At 44.4% G+C, this 8,720-nt stretch overlaps 3 long non-coding RNA genes across 3 annotated transcripts in view; 2 read left to right on the top strand and 1 right to left on the bottom strand.

The window, feature by feature from the left end:
• LOC138143154 (uncharacterized) overlaps window positions 1-8,720 on the top strand; it is a 58,731-nt gene that overhangs the window by 44,855 nt on the left and 5,156 nt on the right. The window lies entirely within an intron of this gene.
• On the top strand, window positions 8-2,163 carry LOC138143134 (uncharacterized). Its single transcript, XR_011163617.1, has 2 exons — window positions 8-1,474; window positions 1,932-2,163. It is a non-coding gene; the product is annotated as an uncharacterized lncRNA (long non-coding RNA).
• On the bottom strand, window positions 5,556-8,701 carry LOC138143132 (uncharacterized). The gene is made up of 2 exons (XR_011163616.1): window positions 8,118-8,701; window positions 5,556-5,825 (listed from the first exon to the last, which is right to left on the bottom strand). It is a non-coding gene; the product is annotated as an uncharacterized lncRNA (long non-coding RNA).

The following is an 8,720-nucleotide window of genomic DNA, read 5'->3' as shown; positions in this document are numbered from 1 at the left end:
TCTCTCTCTCTCTCTCTCTCTCTCTCTCTCTCTCTCTCTCTCTCTCCTGTCTTTCTCTTTCTTTTATCTTTTTTACTGTCTCTGCTCTCTTTCTCCCACTGTTTCTCTGTCTCTGTCTTTCCACATCTCCCTCTATCTCTCCCCCACACTCCAATCCTCTTTTCCTTGTCTTCACCAAAAAAATAAAAGAAAGAAAAGAAAAAAAGACATCTAGAACTCCCCATTCCAATTCCAGAAAAAGTAAAAGGAAAGTAGTAACTTCCTTCATCCTCACCCCCCTCATAACACACACACACACACACACACACACAGAGTCCATTTGACTTTCCTCTGCTCTTCCCTCCCCCTTTCCCTCCATGTGGACTGGACAGACATATGGAACCTATTCGGCCTGGTGACATTGAAGAGAGGCCAGCCTGGGCCTGCCCTCCACTATGGAGCCCCGTTTGGTTCGCCTCTCCTCTCTGTGCTCCTTGTCAGTCACCATTATCCTTTTCTTTCGACATTTAGGTCTTTATAAAGAGCTACGGCTCCTTCTCCGTGCCAGGCTGGGCCAGGGGCGCATGAGTCCAGAGTTCTTTCAGCAGCGCCCTCCAACCTGCGCAGCCAAAGTCGGGGGAGCTTAGTGAGAGTAGAGAGGAGCCCGGTAGAAAAGAGGGCAGGCGGGATCCTTTCTTTCTTTTAGTCCTTCTTTCCCCTAATATCTCTATCTAAACCTGTGTCTCATTCCAAGTTTCTCCGAAAACCCAAACAAAGCAGGGGAGAGAGCTGAGGGTGGGGTAGGGGGTGAAATCGCATCCGGGACTCTCTCCCCACAACTCCGCTGGAAGCATCTGAGTAGATTTGCTTTTAATGATGATGATGATGGTGGCGGCCGCGATGCTGAAGGGTTGGGGCCCCGCAATCGCCGCCACCGCGCCTCAAGTCCTCACCTCCTCCAGGATACTCCTTCTCTGGAGGCCCTAGAGGGAAGTCACGCAGGTAAGTGACTGCAATGTCTGAAGTTATAAGAAAGTAGTCTCGGAATTCATCCCCGGCTCCGCGTATCACTTGGGACTGAAAGCGCTAAGAGCCTATATCTCAGGACCCATGGGAAAACCCACCCGTGGACCAGCCACTGGGCCTTTGTCTGCCAGCAGGAACTAGCCTTATAGGACAGAAACTCTGGGAGTTAGAGACCCTGGCCATCGGGGTCTATGTGTAAGTGTCTGTGTGTGTGTGTGTGTGTGTGTGTGTGTGTGTGTGTGTGCGCGCGCGCGCGCGCGTTTGTGTCCCGGAAAGGCTAGGATGGGGGCAGGGGCCTCGCATCGGCTCTTTGGTTTTTCCCACGATTTTAACAGATCTCCGGGAACAAGCCTCTGGGTTTTGTTCCGAAGGCGTTTCTTGAGACTTTTCGCACCTCTCTGGCTATCTGAAAACGAAACTACAATCCGGGCCGCTGAGCCTCTCCTAGGCAGGGTGTTAAGGCAAGAAGGTAGGGGATCAGTTGATTTATGGCTCTGCCGAAACTGTTTACTCGCGTCCTGCTCTGGGAACCCAAAATCAAACAGAACACAGGCAAAAAAAAAAAGAAGAAGAAGAAAATAAGCATTTATCCCCAAAGTGGGAGGCGGCGAGGCCCCCTCTATTGCTTTGAGACTTATTTTACCAGATGTGGGGATATCGTGGGAATCTCCTCTCTTTCCACATATGGATGGATGGTGATGGTGGTGATGGTAGTGATAGTAGTAGTCTTTGTGTATATGTGTATCTAGGGAGAGGAGGAGGATCTGTCACTCTTGCCCCCAATCGATTGGGATTTTATTGTTGGACATTGATTCCCGGTTTTCTTGCAGATTTTCCTCCCTGTGGGTGGTTTGTTTTTGTTTTTGTTTTGCTTGCAGATGTATACACAGCTATCAATATAGCTCTTTCCCCCTTTTCTTCCCCAGACACGTACTGAAAATGTCCGGGCCTGGCTAGAAAACGGCGTTGGGATCCTAACTCTTTGCTTCTTTCCACCTCCTCTCGGTCAAAAGTCTACTCGCTTCTGATCTTCACTTTGAATCTTTAACCCGGGCGTGGGCGTCAGAGCTGAGGGATTTGGAAGATCTTTTGACTAGAAAGAAAAATCAGGGGGGAGGGTGGTGAAAGAAAAGAGAATATGGCTTATAGGTTTGAAAATGTGCTCTTTCTCTGTGTGTATTTTTCCAAGAGGTTAACTCACCATGCCCCTTGTTCCTCTTTGGAGGGAAAGAAGGAGAAGGAAAAAAGAGAGAGTGGAAGAGGGAAAGGGAGAAAAAGAGGGAGGAGAGGGAGAGAGAGGAAGGAGAAAGAAAGAGAAGAGAGACACAGAGAGGGAGATAGAAAGACAGAGATAGAAAGAAAGAGATGGAGAGAGACAAAGTTTTGCTCCTCCAGTTGCCCATCTCCCCAGGCGAAGTAGTGGCTATTGGTCCTGGCCCAGACACCCGGCTTTGGTTAGAAATTGCTTTGCATTAAATTTTCTCAGCCGCAGAATTATCTTTCCTCGCCTCCAGCTAAACTTGCATTTTTTTTTTTTTTACCAGAAGCTTGCTCCATGGGCACCAATGAAATCCGAGAGGAAGCCACCCGGCCCTAAGTGGCCGTAATTTAATTGATTTTATCATAAATCATCAACTTGATGAAGAACCCGAGGTTTCATTGAAGTAAATTGATATTAATGGGAGTTTCTTGAAATTCAAACTCCCAGTATTGTTGAGGGATCTTGGGCTGGAGAGGCGAACTGCACATTTCCCAAGACGCTTCGGGAACCGTTCTCAAGCCAACGAATTACAGCTTGGCAGAGTCCGAGCCCCTGAAGAGGTGGGGGGAAAGGGACAGGAAAGCAGGGGGAGAGGTACGTCCACCCTCAGCCTGCTTTCCTGTTCGGACAGTGGAAAGTTTTTGAGAGACCTTTCAAACCAGGCCAGAGAGAGAGAAGAAGGGAACAGTGAGGAAGAAAGCAAGGAGAGGAGTCCCAAATTAGCGGAGCGATTGCTTGTTTTGGGCAGGAAGGGGGTTAATATGAGGGGTTGCAGGAGAAAGTGGTAGTTTGAGGGGAGGAGGTTGGAAGAAGGGAAGAAAGGTCCTGGATAGGCACAATAGGAGCATTGATTCCCTGTTAAAAATTGCCAATTCGCAGGTTTTCTCCTCCAATTAAAAATTAATTATTTACCGAGTGAGGATGCTGCTGCACCGAATGGTGCTTTTGATATGCTGATAAGCTTGGAAAATCAGTACCCTTTGCAGCAGAGCAATGAGACCAAAGCCCACACAAAGTTTGTATGTGTTTGTGTGTAATTGGGTAGTTGTATGGTACAGACATTTTAGTGGAACTCTTGATGGGAAATACTCTATAACTAGTCAAAATATTATCCTTTCTTTTTTATTGAATAGATTTGGATTTGCTATTCTTTATTAACTCTATTATTTGCACCAATACAAATATTGTAGATTTATGCAACATCCCTTTACTAATATATATATATATATACACTATAGATATAATTTCTGATGTGTGTATCTATAACTCCATGAATATGGATATACTTCATGGATATATATGGCTACACATTGGTCAATAGGTATATATAAGGTGTTCTAAAAGTCTTAGTGCAGTTTTGAAACATTAAAGCTTAACAGTGTGCTAAGAATTTTGTGACACCTTGTATACACACACAGGCATGCAATTATTATGCACATATATATAGAGAGTGTATATCTTTCATAGAAAGTATTAAATACTAAAACTCTGTGGGTCATGTTATACAAATTATGAATAGGTAGCATGGTTCCTTACATAAGCTCAAGCCATTTCATATAATTTGAATCCCAGACTCCAGCTCTTTCATCTTTCCCTACTCTCTCAGGTTTCATTTTTAGTCACCATCTTGGATTCTCTTGGACAGAACAGAATAGAGATGGAATATTAGGTTTAGGTAATAGAGACAGGGATGGTCAGAAGAGGGCCAAGAGAAATGAATGAGGTTGGAAGTCTCATTGGATCATGCTGAAGGACTGGGCCATCTAAACGGTGAGCAACCTTTCAGACATGAGAGTTTCCTGCTCTCTAATTTCACCTCCCACCCACCGCATACAGGGAAGCTTTCAGCATTTTCCTAGGTCTTAGGAAAGAGATGTTCAAAATAGAATGAAGTTATTCCAAGAGGTACCCTCAGCTACCTGCTACTGTTTTAAAGACAGGTTCAAACCTGAGTGGGGGAAAGACCAGAGGGCTTAAAATTGTGTGTAACTCCCCCATCATTTTTTTTAACTTCCTAAAATAGTTGTCTGGGGTCAGAGTTGAGAGGAAGTGCTATAGAAAAGGGAAGAGAAGGGAAAGGAAGGGAAGGGAAGGGAGGGGAGGGGAGAGGAGGGGGAGAGAAGGGGAGGAGGAGGGAATGGAAGGGAAGGGGAGGGGAGGGAAGGGAAGGGAAGAGTACTTTCTTAAACTATGGGTTGCTAGAAGGACCATAAGGCTGGGAGCTGGGGATGTGGAGGAAGAGAAGGAAAGTGGAGATTTTAAGTTTGACACATGGGGGAAGTTTACAGAGAGTGAGGTCAATGAAAATTGAGAATACTCTGTAGAGGGTAGTGTGGAAGAAGAAGAGACATGATTGGTTCTACCTCTTCTTTTCTCGCCACCATTCCCCCCCCCTCCCCATATAAGAATTCCACTTGTCAGGAGAACACTGAGCTCAAACCATCTTTGGGGGTTCCAAAGAACCTGGAACTTCTGCGTGTAAATGGCAAATAATCTGTTTTCTAAATTCTTACCACTACCCCAACCTCACCCCCTACTCCTGATAATTCACTGGGGGAAAACAATAAAGAAACAGAGACAGACATACACATGGAGACAGAGGAAGCTAGGAAGTAGGCGAGGGGAGGCAGGTCGATTGGGACCTAATAATTTGCCCTAAGCGAATTGTCATAGGATCCCGGGCTTCGGGTTTTATATTTGGAGGCAATTCAAAAGTACTTCCGTTGATTGGTCATTAATCCGGTGAGTTATTGTCTGCTAAACAGAGGTCACTGGGAGAGAGACATCTAATCTGTCAGGAGAAGTCTGGCTCACTTTTCCTGGGCTGGGCTCCTGTTTCTACCTTTTTCCATTTCTCTGTTTCCTCTTTCTTCCTCCTAGTATGGGTACGTGTCTGTCTTAATGGTTTTTTTTTCTTCACCTTCCCTTCTCAGAAGGGGACTACCAAACTGGACTGCCTCTTCCCTCTTAGTGTTATGCTTCTTTGTCTTAGGGTCTCTCCGGGTTTACGGTGGGGGAGGGGTTACCGAAACTTTAGATGGTCTTTCTTCCCCCTCCCCACCTCTCACACACTCTAACATATACACCCAAGTAAAAAGAGGACATCTCCCACATAAAGGGGCTCTTATCCTCTAATACTCAAGTTTCCATCTTTCAAACCTTGAAATGAAGACCGGCATTATTCAAAATTCCATTGTTGAAACGGGCAACTCTTCCTAGAGTTTATTGGTCTTGGCTGATCCCTTCCACATCTCAACATGTTTTATATAATATAGAGGCCTTATCCAGATATTGTATAATGCTTTTTTATTTTTTGTTTGTTTTGTTTTGTTTCTACCACCCTGGGCAAGAGAGGTTCGAATGTGTTTTTAGCACATGGCTGGAATTCTTTCTGTGCTCGGAGTTTACTGTTTCTGCTCTTGCCTCCCGTTTCTGCGTGGTCAGGTCCCCGCTGTCCTATGGTTTTGAGGGCGCTTGGGGAGAGCTTCAGAAGTAAGGTTCCATCTATTCTTGGGTTCTTTTGTTCCAGAGTTCAGTAGCTGGAGTGATTTTTTTTTCTCTTCGGAGGAGGGGGAAGTGAAGACAGAGAACTTAATGCCTAGAACCGTCCTTTGGTGCTAAGTCCTCCCTCTCCGCTTCCCCATTGTAGGCTTAGAGATCTTTATTCATACGGAAGAGGGGATTATTACGATTATTATTTTAAAAGGATCTTCGATAACCCAAGGCCAGCGGAGGAAAGGGGAGGGGAAGCTTCGTGTGCTCGTAATAAATTTTTAAAAATTATTGCAAAAGGTCTCTGAGGCTCCTCAGCTCCGCCTGCCATCTCAGCTTCAGGAAGGGCTTTCCCAATTTGGCCGCGGGCCTGCTTTGGATCAAGGGAGGTGGCAGATCTCGCCTCATGGGTTACCCGGGAGAGGTCTGAAGTTTTGTTCTATGGCCCCAGGAATGAAAACGCGGATTTAAAGAAGAAATTTTAGGGTTTTTTTTTTTAATTGATATCTTTTTATTTCCCTATCCTCGTCTTTACTAGAATGGGAAATGGGAGAGGGCTTTGTTGATATCTGGAAAGGTCTCGAACTGATATTGATATATCTAAAAGTCTCAGTTGAAAATGTTGTGTGGGGTGGGAGAAGTATATGACAGGGAGAAATTAGTTATTTCTCTCTCTGGTGAACGAGTCGGAGGCCAAGTATGAGGTAGAAGAAAGGTTTGCTCCTTTTGGTCCAGCCTAGTTATTTAATATTGAGAAAGATTTTATTTTAAGGGTAAGGGAGTATAGATTTTGGATTAAAAATATTATGTTTCTTCATGCTTCTCTCTCTTCTCCTCAATTAAAAAAAACAAACTAACTAAAGTTTCTTCTGTCAGAAATCTGTTCCCTCTCCCCTAAAACTGAGCAGTGGGTTCTTTTTCCTTCAGTACTGTACTGTTTATTCTTAGAGTCTCACTCGAGTTTCAGTTTAGAGGTTCCCCTAAAATGAAAGCATTCTCTTCTCCTCCTTGTCTCCATCTCCTGAAGGGTTTCAAACTGGCTTGTGACTGGTTTGCTACTTCTCTCTTCCATCCCCCCCCCCCCATCAACCTTTCACTGGGTTTTAAGAGATAGGGCTAAGAGAAGTTTAAAAGGGACCTGGAAACAGGGACCAGCAACTTCAAATAAAATGGGCACTATTCCAGGTTGGGTGTTCTTTCCCTAGGATATAACTACCTCCACCAACTCCCCGTCTTTGGTGGCAATGGAATTTAGGGGGATCTTTTAGCATTTTATTTACAAACTATTACATTAGACTATCCCCATCAACTCTTGGACATTGTAAATCACATTATTCCCTGCAGTCCCTTTACAGGTCCTCCAAAAATGAACTTACTACCAGCCACTATGCAATTAAGGAGGTCCTAACAATCTTTTCAAACCAAGTATATTCTTTAATATTGATTGATTATTCTTCTTGTAGTTAGTTTATTTTCCTTTCCCTAGTCCCTTCCTTCATCTCCCTTCTCTGACAAAAAGAAGTTGAAAGTTGTTGAGTGCCTTTTATCACAGTGCCAAAGGATAAGGTATCTGACATAGGCTTCTCTCAAGACCTCTTCTTCCCAGCAGTTACAACCATAGACACAGATCATTTCCCTGTTCTTACTCTGCAGCAGCTCTAGACAGCAATCCCAGGACCTCTTAAAAAAAATTAAAGAGTGAATTGAGACTCCCCCACACCACTCCAGCATCTCTGTGCCCATCTTCCTTCTGAAAAAATATGGAAAGACCCCTTTTTCTTGGGGTAACAAGAAAAGTACCTTACCAGCTCAAGTCAGAGTCTGGAGAAGTCCATAGGCTTCAGAGATACTGTTGTCGTTGTTGTAATAACAGCAACAATAATTTGTAGTAGTAGTAGTAGTAGTAGTAGTAGTGTTTTAGAAAGTGAATCAAGAGTGGGTTTTTTTTAATGACTCTTATTTCTGTTTCTTAAAATGATCTAGCCCCTCATCCCCTTTCCTTGAGTAGCTGCTTAAGTGCAAATGGGGTTTAAGATAGTATGGGGAGGGGAGGCTTTAGTGGTGGCAGTTGCATTTCCTCTAGCTAACCCAAACAGTGTCCATAAGGGTCTAACAGACCCTCAACACTACACTCTAACAGTGCAGAATGTTTTCTTCTCCCTGGACCCCAGACACTGGGATGACTCTAAAAATCTATTGTAGAGGTTACTGGGGTGTATATTAGGGGTGACTGAATAAGTTTTTCTAGTAAACAATAATTTTTTTAAAAGTTGAAATTGTTTCCACCCCAACAATATCTTCTCTTTCCAACTCTTTCTCTCCCCACCCCCACCCCCATTCTTTTCCCTCTTTCAACTACCAGCTTTCTGAGAAGTCGAAAGGAATCCGTCCGGAATCATATATATCCAAAGGTGTCCAGTCTTGCTGTGGTTGCTTCTGTTGTTGCTGATGCTGGTTCTATCTCTACCCCTTGGAAGGTAGAGGAGAAAAGAAAGTCCATAGGAGCTGCCAGAGCTAGTGGAATACTAAATGTAGGAGTGCTCCTCCACAACATATTCTAGGCCAGAAATTCAGTTTGAAACTGTTGCCTGATGTTCTTGCCTTGAGAGATGGGTGTGGGGTGGGAGTGGACTTGGCAACCTTCTGAGGGAGACGAATTTGCCCACAGTCAAAAGTAGGGGCTCTGATGGGTGGGAGAAAGGAGATGAGGTCCTGCATAATCCTTATCAGGCTCAGTGGGAGGAGGGAATAATAACTGTAAAGAGTCCCTTTTCTGGGTTGCCAGTCTTCCCAAATGGTGCTTCTAAAGGGGATAAATCAAAAGTAGAAGGGAATTTTCTAATCAGAATTGGGAGGAAGAACGAAGGGGGAGAGAGAAGGAAGAAAGGAGAAGAGTGAGAGAGAGAGAGAGAGAAAGAGAGAGAGAGAGAGAGAGAGAGAGAGAGAGAGAGAGAGAGAGAGA

The sequence above is a fragment of the Petaurus breviceps genome, unplaced genomic scaffold (genome assembly GCF_028583685.1).
Source record: "Petaurus breviceps papuanus isolate PSGF00001 unplaced genomic scaffold, PetGlider_PUasm1.0 90630, whole genome shotgun sequence".
Lineage (NCBI taxonomy): Eukaryota > Metazoa > Chordata > Mammalia > Diprotodontia > Petauridae > Petaurus > Petaurus breviceps.
This window is presented reverse-complemented; position numbering and strand designations above follow the sequence as displayed.